Consider the following 17,553-nt stretch of genomic DNA (forward strand, 5'->3'; position numbering starts at 1 on the left):
GTCGAGCAAGACGCCGAATAGCAGGTTTTGTGATTCCCTGAATGTTATCACGAAGAATTTTTCGGTGACGTTTAGCACCTCCTTTTCCCAATCCTTTACCTCCTTTTCCGCGTCCAGACATATTGATATAGTTGCGTACAGAACGAGTACAAAAACAACGTTTGAGTTAACAGAATTCAGACAGCTTTAAAAAGATGGCCATAAAATTACCTACTGCTCGTGGAAACACCCTAATTAACCAATAGAGTTGCGTCATTACAAAATGTTCCGAACATTTTGTACATTTTTTTAAGTAAAACTGTAGTTTTTTTAAAAATTCGTGGTCTTAATGTTTCAGTAAGGCAATAAATTTGGCATCGTTGGAATTCGCCAAACCTTCTGCTACTTACTAAAAAAAAAAAAAGTCAAAAGCTTTTGTGTATCAGAAGATACAGCCGTTTTCCCGTAGCCAAAAAACACAGATTTTATAAAAATGTTAAAGTAATGAGCGTAATGTCATTATGCAGCCAATCAGAAATTACTTTCTTAGCACCAATCAAATGGTTTGTTTTGAACCTTAGCTGTCAATCAATATGAGAAATAAAACTTTGGCGCGATAGTGCATTTTAGACCGTCTTGTGTATCCGTACTACATCGACTTCTTAAAATATGGCTCGTACAAAGCAAACTGCACGTAAATCTACTGGAGGAAAGGCTCCACGAAAACAACTCGCCACTAAAGCTGCGAGGAAAAGCGCACCAGCTACTGGAGGAGTGAAAAAACCACATCGTTACAGACCTGGTACAGTTGCTCTCAGAGAAATCAGAAGATACCAGAAGTCAACCGAGCTCTTGATCCGCAAGTTGCCTTTCCAGCGTCTTGTGCGAGAAATTGCTCAGGACTTCAAAACAGATCTGCGATTCCAGAGCACAGCCGTTATGGCTCTGCAAGAGGCTTCTGAAGCGTACCTTGTTGGCTTGTTCGAGGATACTAACTTGTGTGCCATTCACGCAAAACGAGTTACAATCATGCCTAAAGACATCCAGTTGGCAAGAAGAATTCGTGGGGAACGTGCCTAAGCATCTTACCAAACAAAAAACGGCTATTTTTATAGCCACACATCCATAAAAAATATTACGGCTAGCTTTTTATATCAAACTTTGTCCTGCTTTCTGTTTAAATTTTATGCTACATAAAAATTTTATGCTACATAAAGTTTGACAATGTTAAAAATATGAAGGGCAAGAAAAGTAAAAGCAAGAAAATAAGAAATTTAAAAACGAAAATACTTAAACTTAGGGAATCTAATCTTAAATTTACTCTTTTTTAACTGTTTAAGTGACTTAAACAAGTTTAACTTTGTACCAAGATAATGTTTTTTTGTAAATGTGTGGCTATAAAAATAGCCGTTTGTTAATGTAATAGCCAGATACACACAAATTATTTTTTTGCGGTCTTCTTTGCTGCCTTTTTGGGAGTCTTTTTGACCTTCTTTGCTGCAGGTTTTTTAGCAACAGGCTTCTTTGTGGGTTTCTTAGCTGCTGGTTTCTTAGCCGAGGCTTTCTTTGTGGCAGGCTTCTTTGCTGCTTTCTTTGGCGTGCTCTTCTTTGCTGGCTTCTTTTTTGGTGTACTTTTCTTTGCAGTAGGCTTCTTTGCCGTTGGCTTTTTTGCTGCGGCCTTTTTCTTAGGTTTTTCTTTTTTTACCTGACCTAGCTTGAATGATCCAGAAGCACCAGTGCCTTTAGTTTGAATCAAATCGCCTGATGTTACTCCTCGTTTAAGAGCCATTTTCAGATGATGATCTGAGTTTTCAGCAACTTTGTAATTTGCATGAATATATTTTGTAATAGCTTGGCGAGATGAACCACCGCGTTCCTTTAGGGTAGCGATAGCAGCCTTGATCATGTCCACATATTTAGGGTGATCAGCTGTCTTCTTTGCAGCAGGTTTCTTCTTGGGTGCGATTTTCTTTGGAGAAGCTGCTTCACTCATTTTTAATGTTTTCTTACAACAATCCAACGATAAACGATGCTTGTTATCACAGTAGAAGTATACTAAACATTACCGTGTAAATGAGATATAATTTAAGACGGTGCGAAGTATGCGGACGTAAAAGTACCACTCCCGGGAATTGATTTGGCGCGAAAACAGAAATGTGTGTTTCTGTACATCGTATAATGTCCGTTTTGGGTGCCGCGACTATGCGAAAGCATGTTAATTTTTATTTGTAGTACGACGCAATAGTCTGCAAGAGAAGCTGCTGGAGTTTGAGGTCTTCAGCATTACATCTAGTCTGTTAATTTGGGCTTCTTCCGCGCTCGTGTTAGGATTTTCATAAAGCGTTCTTTGGTTTGCGTTGCGTATGTCGGCCTACATCATCGACACGGCCTGTTTCCGGCTATTAGGAGCAATTCATATATTGGGCACTGCGTTTCGACTTTTTTATTAGACCACAGTAAAAAAATTCACTCACAGAAGTCCCTTTCTTTCATGGCTACAAACACGAAGAATTCTGTCGTAAGTAAAACGAATGCGCAAGCCAAAATGACGATGGGGCGAAGTCATAAGCATGGCCCTGTGGCCCAATGGATAAGGCATCTGACTACGAATCAGGGGATTCCAGGTTCGACTCCTGGCAGGGTCGCACTGTCGCATTTCGGCTGCATGGTCTACTGTGTAACGCGCGCGCACGTTCTGGCGTAATGCGTTGATAAACGGAATGTACGCAGACATATTGGAAAGTAATATCACGCACTTAGTATCGTCGCCTTTGTTAGCATTCATGTAAGTTACCATCCACTCGCTACAGTCGCTCTCCATCCTACGGCTAAATCAACAGCCGTGATTTTTACTATGTCGCCGTCCATCCGTACGCGGTGACAGTTGTAAGCTTTACAGTAACGTGACATGCTCCACAAGCAGTTACGGTGTGTGGACGATGCCTATCATGGCAACGCTTGTTCTTTATCGCTTCTCGGCCTAATGGCTAAGATCAAGTGTAGTATCTGTTCTTATCAGTTTAATATCTGGTAGGCCATTCTCTGAATGGTCAGTATATTAATCTGATTTTTGGCCTTGGGTCATGGAGGTGGATTCATTCACGCCGTGACCACGGGTTGCCTTGGTGTTGCACTATTACCGATGGCGGCCCACATAAGCAATAAAAGAATAATAGCAGTCCTCTTTCCGACGGCACTCTGCATAGTCTACGGCGGGAACAAAACGCGTACACTGGGGGAGAATACAGCCTATGCCCCGCGACACGGCAGTTTATAACACACTCAAGCCACAAGCATTAACAAACTTTGAAGGGTACCCTCATGCTACGGTGCAGTTCCAACTCATACTTACCTGACGGGGAAGTAAAGACTGATCAATGAGGGTTTTCTTCCAGAGTGAGGCTCTTGCATTGCACTACGCTTGGGCTGACCTCTGCGATTACTGCAAACGTCAGTAACTCGACCGTACAATTTCTGGTAGTGGGGGCCTGCGTCCGCGCTCGCCCCCTCCTTAAGTCAAAATGAATGAGCTTAGAAAAGTTGCGCGGCCAAATGTCGGTGGTGACTTAAACGCTAAGGTAAAACCTCGCTTGGCTGTTACGAAACGTGATTGCGATATAAGTCCTCGGAAGGCGGCGGAATTTTATTTTATTTGCCATTCCGTCAGGGTTATTGGATGATCGGCAATAGATCGAGTTTGTATGCATTTGAAAGCTCTTTTTTCTCGTACTATCACCTGAAAATGTCGTAGGAAAATGTCATAGGAAACACTTTCAACAACCGCCACGTTCCTTAATTGTTATAACAAGAAATATATCACAGCAAATGAAAATGAAAAGCCTACGACACCGGGAGTTCCCAGGCGGTCCCCCATCCAAGTACTATCCCGGCCCGACGATGCTTAACTTCCGTGATCAGACGAGAACGGGTGTGTTCATCGTGGTATGGCCGTAGACATTAGTAGGTGCAAATACGTGCAATTTATTTTGACGTTGTGATCAAATTTTTTTATTTAATTTCTTTGAGTTACTTAGGACAAGGCGTATGCATGGATTATCTATTAGACTTTAAGGTTATAGTTTTGTGAAAAAAACAATGTTTTTTTAAAGATGTGTGGCTATAAAAATAGCCGTTGTTTTCTGAGTGTAGCGGTTTACTTCTTCTGTCCTTTGTCGTTCTTCTTTGGGAGTAAGACAGCTTGAATGTTTGGCAAAACACCACCAGCTGCAATGGTTACACCGCTCAAAAGTTTGTTTAATTCTTCATCATTACGAACAGCCAATTGTAAATGTCTTGGAATAATCCTAGCTTTTTTGTTGTCTCTTGCTGCGTTACCAGCCAACTCCAATATCTCAGCAGATAAATATTCCAAGACGGCTGCTAAGTAAACTGGTGCTCCAGATCCAATTCGGTTAGCATAGTGCCCTCTACGAAGGAATCTATGCACTCTACCGACTGGAAATTGAAGTCCAGCTCTTGAGGATCTTGTCTTGGCTTTAGCCTTAGCTTTTCCACCTTTTCCACGTCCAGACATAACTGCGATTTGATTTGTAAGTTAATACAAAAACGTACGAATATTTAACGTAAGTGTTAACGAAATAAACTTTACTCGTTTTTTCATCATAAAAATAGGATCGAAATCATGTTTTTTTAACCAATCATAATTAAGTATTAAACAAAAGATTTTTTTTTTAACCAATTAAATTGCGTATCGGCGTTTTCGGATCGAATTCGATCCGATTTTTTTACTTATAAACAAAAAGTTTTGACTTGCAGTTTAATGCTTATTTACAAGTTAAGTAGCAAAAATTTTTAACCATGTCTGACGCAGCAGCTAAAGGAGGAAAACAGGCACCTAAAGTAGCCAAGAAAGGTGAAAAAAGAGCCGGCAAAAAAGGAGGAAAGATTGGTGGAACTGGTGAAAAGAAACGCAAGAGAAAGAGAAAGGAAAGTTATGCTATTTACATCTACAATGTTTTGAAACAAGTTCACCCAGATGTCGGAGTTTCAAGCAAAGCTATGAGCATCATGAACTCATTTGTCAACGACATCTTTGAGCGCATTGCTTCCGAAGCTTCGCGTTTGGCTCTTCAAAACAAAAAGTCGACCATCTCTTCTCGTGAAATTCAAACCGCAGTACGTCTTCTCTTGCCTGGAGAACTTGCAAAACACGCAGTCAGTGAAGGAACAAAAGCCGTCACAAAATACACAAGCAGCAAGTAAACCAACGTCTACCAAACACAAACGGTCTTTTTTAAGACCACACATCTTTAAAAAAACATTTACTTGGCGTCACTACAAGTTAACCGAAGTTAATAAAACTTCTAAATAATGTGCTTAAGAACACTAGCCTACATTTAAAATACTTCCCCATGTGTGTGTGGATTAGCTTCACTTTTCATACGTATTATTAGCTGTACTTGCAGAAAAGACAAGTACATTGATCCATGTTATTGCTTACATTTAACTTAACCCAGCTTTTCACGGAAACACTCCCAGGCAAATTAACCCTACAAAGTATTTCTAAATTTTTTTTGTGTCATATATGACATAGTATCGTATAGCAATAAATGTAACTGTGACAAGACTTTACACATTGTGTAATTTGGAAGCGTGCACAAAGTAATGTTTTAAAAGATTTGTGGCTATAAAAATAGCCGTTTTTGTTGAGCAATGACAACGCTTAACCTCCGAATCCGTAAAGAGTTCTTCCTTGACGTTTTAAGGCATAAACAACATCCATAGCGGTAACGGTCTTGCGTTTAGCGTGCTCTGTGTAGGTTACAGCATCACGAATAACATTCTCTAAGAAAACCTTCAGTACACCTCTGGTTTCCTCATAGATAAGGCCAGAGATACGTTTGACACCACCTCGTCGAGCAAGACGCCGAATAGCAGGTTTTGTGATTCCCTGAATGTTATCACGAAGAATTTTTCGGTGACGTTTAGCACCTCCTTTTCCCAATCCTTTACCTCCTTTTCCGCGTCCAGACATATTGATATAGTTGCGTACAGAACGAGTACAAAAACAACGTTTGAGTTAACAGAATTCAGACAGCTTTAAAAAGAGGCCATAAAATTACCTACTGCTCGTGGAAACACCCTAATTAACCAATAGAGTTGCGTCATTACAAAATGTTCCGAACATTTTGTACATTTTTTTAAGTAAAACTGTAGTTTTTTTAAAAATTCGTGGTCTTAATGTTTCAGTAAGGCAATAAATTTGGCATCGTTGGAATTCGCCAAACCTTCTGCTACTTACTAAAAAAAAAAAAAGTCAAAAGCTTTTGTGTATCAGAAGATACAGCCGTTTTCCCGTAGCCAAAAAACACAGATTTTATAAAAATGTTAAAGTAATGAGCGTAATGTCATTATGCAGCCAATCAGAAATTACTTTCTTAGCACCAATCAAATGGTTTGTTTTGAACCTTAGCTGTCAATCAATATGAGAAATAAAACTTTGGCGCGATAGTGCATTTTAGACCGTCTTGTGTATCCGTACTACATCGACTTCTTAAAATATGGCTCGTACAAAGCAAACTGCACGTAAATCTACTGGAGGAAAGGCTCCACGAAAACAACTCGCCACTAAAGCTGCGAGGAAAAGCGCACCAGCTACTGGAGGAGTGAAAAAACCACATCGTTACAGACCTGGTACAGTTGCTCTCAGAGAAATCAGAAGATACCAGAAGTCAACCGAGCTCTTGATCCGCAAGTTGCCTTTCCAGCGTCTTGTGCGAGAAATTGCTCAGGACTTCAAAACAGATCTGCGATTCCAGAGCACAGCCGTTATGGCTCTGCAAGAGGCTTCTGAAGCGTACCTTGTTGGCTTGTTCGAGGATACTAACTTGTGTGCCATTCACGCAAAACGAGTTACAATCATGCCTAAAGACATCCAGTTGGCAAGAAGAATTCGTGGGGAACGTGCCTAAGCATCTTACCAAACAAAAAACGGCTATTTTTATAGCCACACATCCATAAAAAATATTACGGCTAGCTTTTTATATCAAACTTTGTCCTGCTTTCTGTTTAAATTTTATGCTACATAAAAATTTTATGCTACATAAAGTTTGACAATGTTAAAAATATGAAGGGCAAGAAAAGTAAAAGCAAGAAAATAAGAAATTTAAAAACGAAAATACTTAAACTTAGGGAATCTAATCTTAAATTTACTCTTTTTTAACTGTTTAAGTGACTTAAACAAGTTTAACTTTGTACCAAGATAATGTTTTTTTGTAAATGTGTGGCTATAAAAATAGCCGTTTGTTAATGTAATAGCCAGATACACACAAATTATTTTTTTGCGGTCTTCTTTGCTGCCTTTTTGGGAGTCTTTTTGACCTTCTTTGCTGCAGGTTTTTTAGCAACAGGCTTCTTTGTGGGTTTCTTAGCTGCTGGTTTCTTAGCCGAGGCTTTCTTTGTGGCAGGCTTCTTTGCTGCTTTCTTTGGCGTGCTCTTCTTTGCTGGCTTCTTTTTTGGTGTACTTTTCTTTGCAGTAGGCTTCTTTGCCGTTGGCTTTTTTGCTGCGGCCTTTTTCTTAGGTTTTTCTTTTTTTACCTGACCTAGCTTGAATGATCCAGAAGCACCAGTGCCTTTAGTTTGAATCAAATCGCCTGATGTTACTCCTCGTTTAAGAGCCATTTTCAGATGATGATCTGAGTTTTCAGCAACTTTGTAATTTGCATGAATATATTTTGTAATAGCTTGGCGAGATGAACCACCGCGTTCCTTTAGGGTAGCGATAGCAGCCTTGATCATGTCCACATATTTAGGGTGATCAGCTGTCTTCTTTGCAGCAGGTTTCTTCTTGGGTGCGATTTTCTTTGGAGAAGCTGCTTCACTCATTTTTAATGTTTTCTTACAACAATCCAACGATAAACGATGCTTGTTATCACAGTAGAAGTATACTAAACATTACCGTGTAAATGAGATATAATTTAAGACGGTGCGAAGTATGCGGACGTAAAAGTACCACTCCCGGGAATTGATTTGGCGCGAAAACAGAAATGTGTGTTTCTGTACATCGTATAATGTCCGTTTTGGGTGCCGCGACTATGCGAAAGCATGTTAATTTTTATTTGTAGTACGACGCAATAGTCTGCAAGAGAAGCTGCTGGAGTTTGAGGTCTTCAGCATTACATCTAGTCTGTTAATTTGGGCTTCTTCCGCGCTCGTGTTAGGATTTTCATAAAGCGTTCTTTGGTTTGCGTTGCGTATGTCGGCCTACATCATCGACACGGCCTGTTTCCGGCTATTAGGAGCAATTCATATATTGGGCACTGCGTTTCGACTTTTTTATTAGACCACAGTAAAAAAATTCACTCACAGAAGTCCCTTTCTTTCATGGCTACAAACACGAAGAATTCTGTCGTAAGTAAAACGAATGCGCAAGCCAAAATGACGATGGGGCGAAGTCATAAGCATGGCCCTGTGGCCCAATGGATAAGGCATCTGACTACGAATCAGGGGATTCCAGGTTCGACTCCTGGCAGGGTCGCACTGTCGCATTTCGGCTGCATGGTCTACTGTGTAACGCGCGCGCACGTTCTGGCGTAATGCGTTGATAAACGGAATGTACGCAGACATATTGGAAAGTAATATCACGCACTTAGTATCGTCGCCTTTGTTAGCATTCATGTAAGTTACCATCCACTCGCTACAGTCGCTCTCCATCCTACGGCTAAATCAACAGCCGTGATTTTTACTATGTCGCCGTCCATCCGTACGCGGTGACAGTTGTAAGCTTTACAGTAACGTGACATGCTCCACAAGCAGTTACGGTGTGTGGACGATGCCTATCATGGCAACGCTTGTTCTTTATCGCTTCTCGGCCTAATGGCTAAGATCAAGTGTAGTATCTGTTCTTATCAGTTTAATATCTGGTAGGCCATTCTCTGAATGGTCAGTATATTAATCTGATTTTTGGCCTTGGGTCATGGAGGTGGATTCATTCACGCCGTGACCACGGGTTGCCTTGGTGTTGCACTATTACCGATGGCGGCCCACATAAGCAATAAAAGAATAATAGCAGTCCTCTTTCCGACGGCACTCTGCATAGTCTACGGCGGGAACAAAACGCGTACACTGGGGGAGAATACAGCCTATGCCCCGCGACACGGCAGTTTATAACACACTCAAGCCACAAGCATTAACAAACTTTGAAGGGTACCCTCATGCTACGGTGCAGTTCCAACTCATACTTACCTGACGGGGAAGTAAAGACTGATCAATGAGGGTTTTCTTCCAGAGTGAGGCTCTTGCATTGCACTACGCTTGGGCTGACCTCTGCGATTACTGCAAACGTCAGTAACTCGACCGTACAATTTCTGGTAGTGGGGGCCTGCGTCCGCGCTCGCCCCCTCCTTAAGTCAAAATGAATGAGCTTAGAAAAGTTGCGCGGCCAAATGTCGGTGGTGACTTAAACGCTAAGGTAAAACCTCGCTTGGCTGTTACGAAACGTGATTGCGATATAAGTCCTCGGAAGGCGGCGGAATTTTATTTTATTTGCCATTCCGTCAGGGTTATTGGATGATCGGCAATAGATCGAGTTTGTATGCATTTGAAAGCTCTTTTTTCTCGTACTATCACCTGAAAATGTCGTAGGAAAATGTCATAGGAAACACTTTCAACAACCGCCACGTTCCTTAATTGTTATAACAAGAAATATATCACAGCAAATGAAAATGAAAAGCCTACGACACCGGGAGTTCCCAGGCGGTCCCCCATCCAAGTACTATCCCGGCCCGACGATGCTTAACTTCCGTGATCAGACGAGAACGGGTGTGTTCATCGTGGTATGGCCGTAGACATTAGTAGGTGCAAATACGTGCAATTTATTTTGACGTTGTGATCAAATTTTTTTATTTAATTTCTTTGAGTTACTTAGGACAAGGCGTATGCATGGATTATCTATTAGACTTTAAGGTTATAGTTTTGTGAAAAAAACAATGTTTTTTTAAAGATGTGTGGCTATAAAAATAGCCGTTGTTTTCTGAGTGTAGCGGTTTACTTCTTCTGTCCTTTGTCGTTCTTCTTTGGGAGTAAGACAGCTTGAATGTTTGGCAAAACACCACCAGCTGCAATGGTTACACCGCTCAAAAGTTTGTTTAATTCTTCATCATTACGAACAGCCAATTGTAAATGTCTTGGAATAATCCTAGCTTTTTTGTTGTCTCTTGCTGCGTTACCAGCCAACTCCAATATCTCAGCAGATAAATATTCCAAGACGGCTGCTAAGTAAACTGGTGCTCCAGATCCAATTCGGTTAGCATAGTGCCCTCTACGAAGGAATCTATGCACTCTACCGACTGGAAATTGAAGTCCAGCTCTTGAGGATCTTGTCTTGGCTTTAGCCTTAGCTTTTCCACCTTTTCCACGTCCAGACATAACTGCGATTTGATTTGTAAGTTAATACAAAAACGTACGAATATTTAACGTAAGTGTTAACGAAATAAACTTTACTCGTTTTTTCATCATAAAAATAGGATCGAAATCATGTTTTTTTAACCAATCATAATTAAGTATTAAACAAAAGATTTTTTTTTTAACCAATTAAATTGCGTATCGGCGTTTTCGGATCGAATTCGATCCGATTTTTTTACTTATAAACAAAAAGTTTTGACTTGCAGTTTAATGCTTATTTACAAGTTAAGTAGCAAAAATTTTTAACCATGTCTGACGCAGCAGCTAAAGGAGGAAAACAGGCACCTAAAGTAGCCAAGAAAGGTGAAAAAAGAGCCGGCAAAAAAGGAGGAAAGATTGGTGGAACTGGTGAAAAGAAACGCAAGAGAAAGAGAAAGGAAAGTTATGCTATTTACATCTACAATGTTTTGAAACAAGTTCACCCAGATGTCGGAGTTTCAAGCAAAGCTATGAGCATCATGAACTCATTTGTCAACGACATCTTTGAGCGCATTGCTTCCGAAGCTTCGCGTTTGGCTCTTCAAAACAAAAAGTCGACCATCTCTTCTCGTGAAATTCAAACCGCAGTACGTCTTCTCTTGCCTGGAGAACTTGCAAAACACGCAGTCAGTGAAGGAACAAAAGCCGTCACAAAATACACAAGCAGCAAGTAAACCAACGTCTACCAAACACAAACGGTCTTTTTTAAGACCACACATCTTTAAAAAAACATTTACTTGGCGTCACTACAAGTTAACCGAAGTTAATAAAACTTCTAAATAATGTGCTTAAGAACACTAGCCTACATTTAAAATACTTCCCCATGTGTGTGTGGATTAGCTTCACTTTTCATACGTATTATTAGCTGTACTTGCAGAAAAGACAAGTACATTGATCCATGTTATTGCTTACATTTAACTTAACCCAGCTTTTCACGGAAACACTCCCAGGCAAATTAACCCTACAAAGTATTTCTAAATTTTTTTTGTGTCATATATGACATAGTATCGTATAGCAATAAATGTAACTGTGACAAGACTTTACACATTGTGTAATTTGGAAGCGTGCACAAAGTAATGTTTTAAAAGATTTGTGGCTATAAAAATAGCCGTTTTTGTTGAGCAATGACAACGCTTAACCTCCGAATCCGTAAAGAGTTCTTCCTTGACGTTTTAAGGCATAAACAACATCCATAGCGGTAACGGTCTTGCGTTTAGCGTGCTCTGTGTAGGTTACAGCATCACGAATAACATTCTCTAAGAAAACCTTCAGTACACCTCTGGTTTCCTCATAGATAAGGCCAGAGATACGTTTGACACCACCTCGTCGAGCAAGACGCCGAATAGCAGGTTTTGTGATTCCCTGAATGTTATCACGAAGAATTTTTCGGTGACGTTTAGCACCTCCTTTTCCCAATCCTTTACCTCCTTTTCCGCGTCCAGACATATTGATATAGTTGCGTACAGAACGAGTACAAAAACAACGTTTGAGTTAACAGAATTCAGACAGCTTTAAAAAGAGGCCATAAAATTACCTACTGCTCGTGGAAACACCCTAATTAACCAATAGAGTTGCGTCATTACAAAATGTTCCGAACATTTTGTACATTTTTTTAAGTAAAACTGTAGTTTTTTTAAAAATTCGTGGTCTTAATGTTTCAGTAAGGCAATAAATTTGGCATCGTTGGAATTCGCCAAACCTTCTGCTACTTACTAAAAAAAAAAAAAGTCAAAAGCTTTTGTGTATCAGAAGATACAGCCGTTTTCCCGTAGCCAAAAAACACAGATTTTATAAAAATGTTAAAGTAATGAGCGTAATGTCATTATGCAGCCAATCAGAAATTACTTTCTTAGCACCAATCAAATGGTTTGTTTTGAACCTTAGCTGTCAATCAATATGAGAAATAAAACTTTGGCGCGATAGTGCATTTTAGACCGTCTTGTGTATCCGTACTACATCGACTTCTTAAAATATGGCTCGTACAAAGCAAACTGCACGTAAATCTACTGGAGGAAAGGCTCCACGAAAACAACTCGCCACTAAAGCTGCGAGGAAAAGCGCACCAGCTACTGGAGGAGTGAAAAAACCACATCGTTACAGACCTGGTACAGTTGCTCTCAGAGAAATCAGAAGATACCAGAAGTCAACCGAGCTCTTGATCCGCAAGTTGCCTTTCCAGCGTCTTGTGCGAGAAATTGCTCAGGACTTCAAAACAGATCTGCGATTCCAGAGCACAGCCGTTATGGCTCTGCAAGAGGCTTCTGAAGCGTACCTTGTTGGCTTGTTCGAGGATACTAACTTGTGTGCCATTCACGCAAAACGAGTTACAATCATGCCTAAAGACATCCAGTTGGCAAGAAGAATTCGTGGGGAACGTGCCTAAGCATCTTACCAAACAAAAAACGGCTATTTTTATAGCCACACATCCATAAAAAATATTACGGCTAGCTTTTTATATCAAACTTTGTCCTGCTTTCTGTTTAAATTTTATGCTACATAAAAATTTTATGCTACATAAAGTTTGACAATGTTAAAAATATGAAGGGCAAGAAAAGTAAAAGCAAGAAAATAAGAAATTTAAAAACGAAAATACTTAAACTTAGGGAATCTAATCTTAAATTTACTCTTTTTTAACTGTTTAAGTGACTTAAACAAGTTTAACTTTGTACCAAGATAATGTTTTTTTGTAAATGTGTGGCTATAAAAATAGCCGTTTGTTAATGTAATAGCCAGATACACACAAATTATTTTTTTGCGGTCTTCTTTGCTGCCTTTTTGGGAGTCTTTTTGACCTTCTTTGCTGCAGGTTTTTTAGCAACAGGCTTCTTTGTGGGTTTCTTAGCTGCTGGTTTCTTAGCCGAGGCTTTCTTTGTGGCAGGCTTCTTTGCTGCTTTCTTTGGCGTGCTCTTCTTTGCTGGCTTCTTTTTTGGTGTACTTTTCTTTGCAGTAGGCTTCTTTGCCGTTGGCTTTTTTGCTGCGGCCTTTTTCTTAGGTTTTTCTTTTTTTACCTGACCTAGCTTGAATGATCCAGAAGCACCAGTGCCTTTAGTTTGAATCAAATCGCCTGATGTTACTCCTCGTTTAAGAGCCATTTTCAGATGATGATCTGAGTTTTCAGCAACTTTGTAATTTGCATGAATATATTTTGTAATAGCTTGGCGAGATGAACCACCGCGTTCCTTTAGGGTAGCGATAGCAGCCTTGATCATGTCCACATATTTAGGGTGATCAGCTGTCTTCTTTGCAGCAGGTTTCTTCTTGGGTGCGATTTTCTTTGGAGAAGCTGCTTCACTCATTTTTAATGTTTTCTTACAACAATCCAACGATAAACGATGCTTGTTATCACAGTAGAAGTATACTAAACATTACCGTGTAAATGAGATATAATTTAAGACGGTGCGAAGTATGCGGACGTAAAAGTACCACTCCCGGGAATTGATTTGGCGCGAAAACAGAAATGTGTGTTTCTGTACATCGTATAATGTCCGTTTTGGGTGCCGCGACTATGCGAAAGCATGTTAATTTTTATTTGTAGTACGACGCAATAGTCTGCAAGAGAAGCTGCTGGAGTTTGAGGTCTTCAGCATTACATCTAGTCTGTTAATTTGGGCTTCTTCCGCGCTCGTGTTAGGATTTTCATAAAGCGTTCTTTGGTTTGCGTTGCGTATGTCGGCCTACATCATCGACACGGCCTGTTTCCGGCTATTAGGAGCAATTCATATATTGGGCACTGCGTTTCGACTTTTTTATTAGACCACAGTAAAAAAATTCACTCACAGAAGTCCCTTTCTTTCATGGCTACAAACACGAAGAATTCTGTCGTAAGTAAAACGAATGCGCAAGCCAAAATGACGATGGGGCGAAGTCATAAGCATGGCCCTGTGGCCCAATGGATAAGGCATCTGACTACGAATCAGGGGATTCCAGGTTCGACTCCTGGCAGGGTCGCACTGTCGCATTTCGGCTGCATGGTCTACTGTGTAACGCGCGCGCACGTTCTGGCGTAATGCGTTGATAAACGGAATGTACGCAGACATATTGGAAAGTAATATCACGCACTTAGTATCGTCGCCTTTGTTAGCATTCATGTAAGTTACCATCCACTCGCTACAGTCGCTCTCCATCCTACGGCTAAATCAACAGCCGTGATTTTTACTATGTCGCCGTCCATCCGTACGCGGTGACAGTTGTAAGCTTTACAGTAACGTGACATGCTCCACAAGCAGTTACGGTGTGTGGACGATGCCTATCATGGCAACGCTTGTTCTTTATCGCTTCTCGGCCTAATGGCTAAGATCAAGTGTAGTATCTGTTCTTATCAGTTTAATATCTGGTAGGCCATTCTCTGAATGGTCAGTATATTAATCTGATTTTTGGCCTTGGGTCATGGAGGTGGATTCATTCACGCCGTGACCACGGGTTGCCTTGGTGTTGCACTATTACCGATGGCGGCCCACATAAGCAATAAAAGAATAATAGCAGTCCTCTTTCCGACGGCACTCTGCATAGTCTACGGCGGGAACAAAACGCGTACACTGGGGGAGAATACAGCCTATGCCCCGCGACACGGCAGTTTATAACACACTCAAGCCACAAGCATTAACAAACTTTGAAGGGTACCCTCATGCTACGGTGCAGTTCCAACTCATACTTACCTGACGGGGAAGTAAAGACTGATCAATGAGGGTTTTCTTCCAGAGTGAGGCTCTTGCATTGCACTACGCTTGGGCTGACCTCTGCGATTACTGCAAACGTCAGTAACTCGACCGTACAATTTCTGGTAGTGGGGGCCTGCGTCCGCGCTCGCCCCCTCCTTAAGTCAAAATGAATGAGCTTAGAAAAGTTGCGCGGCCAAATGTCGGTGGTGACTTAAACGCTAAGGTAAAACCTCGCTTGGCTGTTACGAAACGTGATTGCGATATAAGTCCTCGGAAGGCGGCGGAATTTTATTTTATTTGCCATTCCGTCAGGGTTATTGGATGATCGGCAATAGATCGAGTTTGTATGCATTTGAAAGCTCTTTTTTCTCGTACTATCACCTGAAAATGTCGTAGGAAAATGTCATAGGAAACACTTTCAACAACCGCCACGTTCCTTAATTGTTATAACAAGAAATATATCACAGCAAATGAAAATGAAAAGCCTACGACACCGGGAGTTCCCAGGCGGTCCCCCATCCAAGTACTATCCCGGCCCGACGATGCTTAACTTCCGTGATCAGACGAGAACGGGTGTGTTCATCGTGGTATGGCCGTAGACATTAGTAGGTGCAAATACGTGCAATTTATTTTGACGTTGTGATCAAATTTTTTTATTTAATTTCTTTGAGTTACTTAGGACAAGGCGTATGCATGGATTATCTATTAGACTTTAAGGTTATAGTTTTGTGAAAAAAACAATGTTTTTTTAAAGATGTGTGGCTATAAAAATAGCCGTTGTTTTCTGAGTGTAGCGGTTTACTTCTTCTGTCCTTTGTCGTTCTTCTTTGGGAGTAAGACAGCTTGAATGTTTGGCAAAACACCACCAGCTGCAATGGTTACACCGCTCAAAAGTTTGTTTAATTCTTCATCATTACGAACAGCCAATTGTAAATGTCTTGGAATAATCCTAGCTTTTTTGTTGTCTCTTGCTGCGTTACCAGCCAACTCCAATATCTCAGCAGATAAATATTCCAAGACGGCTGCTAAGTAAACTGGTGCTCCAGATCCAATTCGGTTAGCATAGTGCCCTCTACGAAGGAATCTATGCACTCTACCGACTGGAAATTGAAGTCCAGCTCTTGAGGATCTTGTCTTGGCTTTAGCCTTAGCTTTTCCACCTTTTCCACGTCCAGACATAACTGCGATTTGATTTGTAAGTTAATACAAAAACGTACGAATATTTAACGTAAGTGTTAACGAAATAAACTTTACTCGTTTTTTCATCATAAAAATAGGATCGAAATCATGTTTTTTTAACCAATCATAATTAAGTATTAAACAAAAGATTTTTTTTTTAACCAATTAAATTGCGTATCGGCGTTTTCGGATCGAATTCGATCCGATTTTTTTACTTATAAACAAAAAGTTTTGACTTGCAGTTTAATGCTTATTTACAAGTTAAGTAGCAAAAATTTTTAACCATGTCTGACGCAGCAGCTAAAGGAGGAAAACAGGCACCTAAAGTAGCCAAGAAAGGTGAAAAAAGAGCCGGCAAAAAAGGAGGAAAGATTGGTGGAACTGGTGAAAAGAAACGCAAGAGAAAGAGAAAGGAAAGTTATGCTATTTACATCTACAATGTTTTGAAACAAGTTCACCCAGATGTCGGAGTTTCAAGCAAAGCTATGAGCATCATGAACTCATTTGTCAACGACATCTTTGAGCGCATTGCTTCCGAAGCTTCGCGTTTGGCTCTTCAAAACAAAAAGTCGACCATCTCTTCTCGTGAAATTCAAACCGCAGTACGTCTTCTCTTGCCTGGAGAACTTGCAAAACACGCAGTCAGTGAAGGAACAAAAGCCGTCACAAAATACACAAGCAGCAAGTAAACCAACGTCTACCAAACACAAACGGTCTTTTTTAAGACCACACATCTTTAAAAAAACATTTACTTGGCGTCACTACAAGTTAACCGAAGTTAATAAAACTTCTAAATAATGTGCTTAAGAACACTAGCCTACATTTAAAATACTTCCCCATGTGTGTGTGGATTAGCTTCACTTTTCATACGTATTATTAGCTGTACTTGCAGAAAAGACAAGTACATTGATCCATGTTATTGCTTACATTTAACTTAACCCAGCTTTTCACGGAAACACTCCCAGGCAAATTAACCCTACAAAGTATTTCTAAATTTTTTTTGTGTCATATATGACATAGTATCGTATAGCAATAAATGTAACTGTGACAAGACTTTACACATTGTGTAATTTGGAAGCGTGCACAAAGTAATGTTTTAAAAGATTTGTGGCTATAAAAATAGCCGTTTTTGTTGAGCAATGACAACGCTTAACCTCCGAATCCGTAAAGAGTTCTTCCTTGACGTTTTAAGGCATAAACAACATCCATAGCGGTAACGGTCTTGCGTTTAGCGTGCTCTGTGTAGGTTACAGCATCACGAATAACATTCTCTAAGAAAACCTTCAGTACACCTCTGGTTTCCTCATAGATAAGGCCAGAGATACGTTTGACACCA

At 40.4% G+C, this 17,553-nt stretch overlaps 12 non-coding genes across 12 annotated transcripts; 9 read left to right on the forward strand and 3 right to left on the reverse strand.

The window, feature by feature from the left end:
• The first annotated feature begins 2,551 nt into the window (after window positions 1-2,551).
• On the forward strand, window positions 2,552-2,624 carry Trnar-acg (transfer RNA arginine (anticodon ACG)). Its single transcript has one exon. It is a non-coding gene; the product is annotated as a tRNA-Arg (tRNA).
• Window positions 2,625-2,946: 322 nt separating this feature from the next.
• Window positions 2,947-3,138, forward strand: LOC130661314 (U2 spliceosomal RNA). Its single transcript, XR_008988507.1, has one exon. It is a non-coding gene; the product is annotated as a U2 spliceosomal RNA (small nuclear RNA).
• Window positions 3,139-3,323: 185 nt separating this feature from the next.
• LOC130660268 (U1 spliceosomal RNA) lies at window positions 3,324-3,488 on the forward strand. Its single transcript, XR_008987468.1, has one exon. It is a non-coding gene; the product is annotated as a U1 spliceosomal RNA (small nuclear RNA).
• Window positions 3,489-3,816: 328 nt separating this feature from the next.
• On the reverse strand, window positions 3,817-3,935 carry LOC130658315 (5S ribosomal RNA). Its single transcript, XR_008985531.1, has one exon. It is a non-coding gene; the product is annotated as a 5S ribosomal RNA (ribosomal RNA).
• A 4,468-nt stretch (window positions 3,936-8,403) lies between these two features.
• Window positions 8,404-8,476, forward strand: Trnar-acg (transfer RNA arginine (anticodon ACG)). Its single transcript has one exon. It is a non-coding gene; the product is annotated as a tRNA-Arg (tRNA).
• Window positions 8,477-8,798: 322 nt separating this feature from the next.
• On the forward strand, window positions 8,799-8,990 carry LOC130661315 (U2 spliceosomal RNA). The gene has a single exon (XR_008988508.1). It is a non-coding gene; the product is annotated as a U2 spliceosomal RNA (small nuclear RNA).
• A 185-nt stretch (window positions 8,991-9,175) lies between these two features.
• On the forward strand, window positions 9,176-9,340 carry LOC130660269 (U1 spliceosomal RNA). The gene has a single exon (XR_008987469.1). It is a non-coding gene; the product is annotated as a U1 spliceosomal RNA (small nuclear RNA).
• Window positions 9,341-9,668: 328 nt separating this feature from the next.
• On the reverse strand, window positions 9,669-9,787 carry LOC130658316 (5S ribosomal RNA). The gene has a single exon (XR_008985532.1). It is a non-coding gene; the product is annotated as a 5S ribosomal RNA (ribosomal RNA).
• A 4,468-nt stretch (window positions 9,788-14,255) lies between these two features.
• Trnar-acg (transfer RNA arginine (anticodon ACG)) lies at window positions 14,256-14,328 on the forward strand. The gene has a single exon. It is a non-coding gene; the product is annotated as a tRNA-Arg (tRNA).
• A 322-nt stretch (window positions 14,329-14,650) lies between these two features.
• LOC130661316 (U2 spliceosomal RNA) lies at window positions 14,651-14,842 on the forward strand. Its single transcript, XR_008988509.1, has one exon. It is a non-coding gene; the product is annotated as a U2 spliceosomal RNA (small nuclear RNA).
• Window positions 14,843-15,027: 185 nt separating this feature from the next.
• LOC130660270 (U1 spliceosomal RNA) lies at window positions 15,028-15,192 on the forward strand. Its single transcript, XR_008987471.1, has one exon. It is a non-coding gene; the product is annotated as a U1 spliceosomal RNA (small nuclear RNA).
• A 328-nt stretch (window positions 15,193-15,520) lies between these two features.
• LOC130658317 (5S ribosomal RNA) lies at window positions 15,521-15,639 on the reverse strand. The gene has a single exon (XR_008985533.1). It is a non-coding gene; the product is annotated as a 5S ribosomal RNA (ribosomal RNA).
• Between the last annotated feature and the right edge of the window lie 1,914 nt (window positions 15,640-17,553).

This window comes from Hydractinia symbiolongicarpus, chromosome 9 (assembly GCF_029227915.1).
Source record: "Hydractinia symbiolongicarpus strain clone_291-10 chromosome 9, HSymV2.1, whole genome shotgun sequence".
Lineage (NCBI taxonomy): Eukaryota > Metazoa > Cnidaria > Hydrozoa > Anthoathecata > Hydractiniidae > Hydractinia > Hydractinia symbiolongicarpus.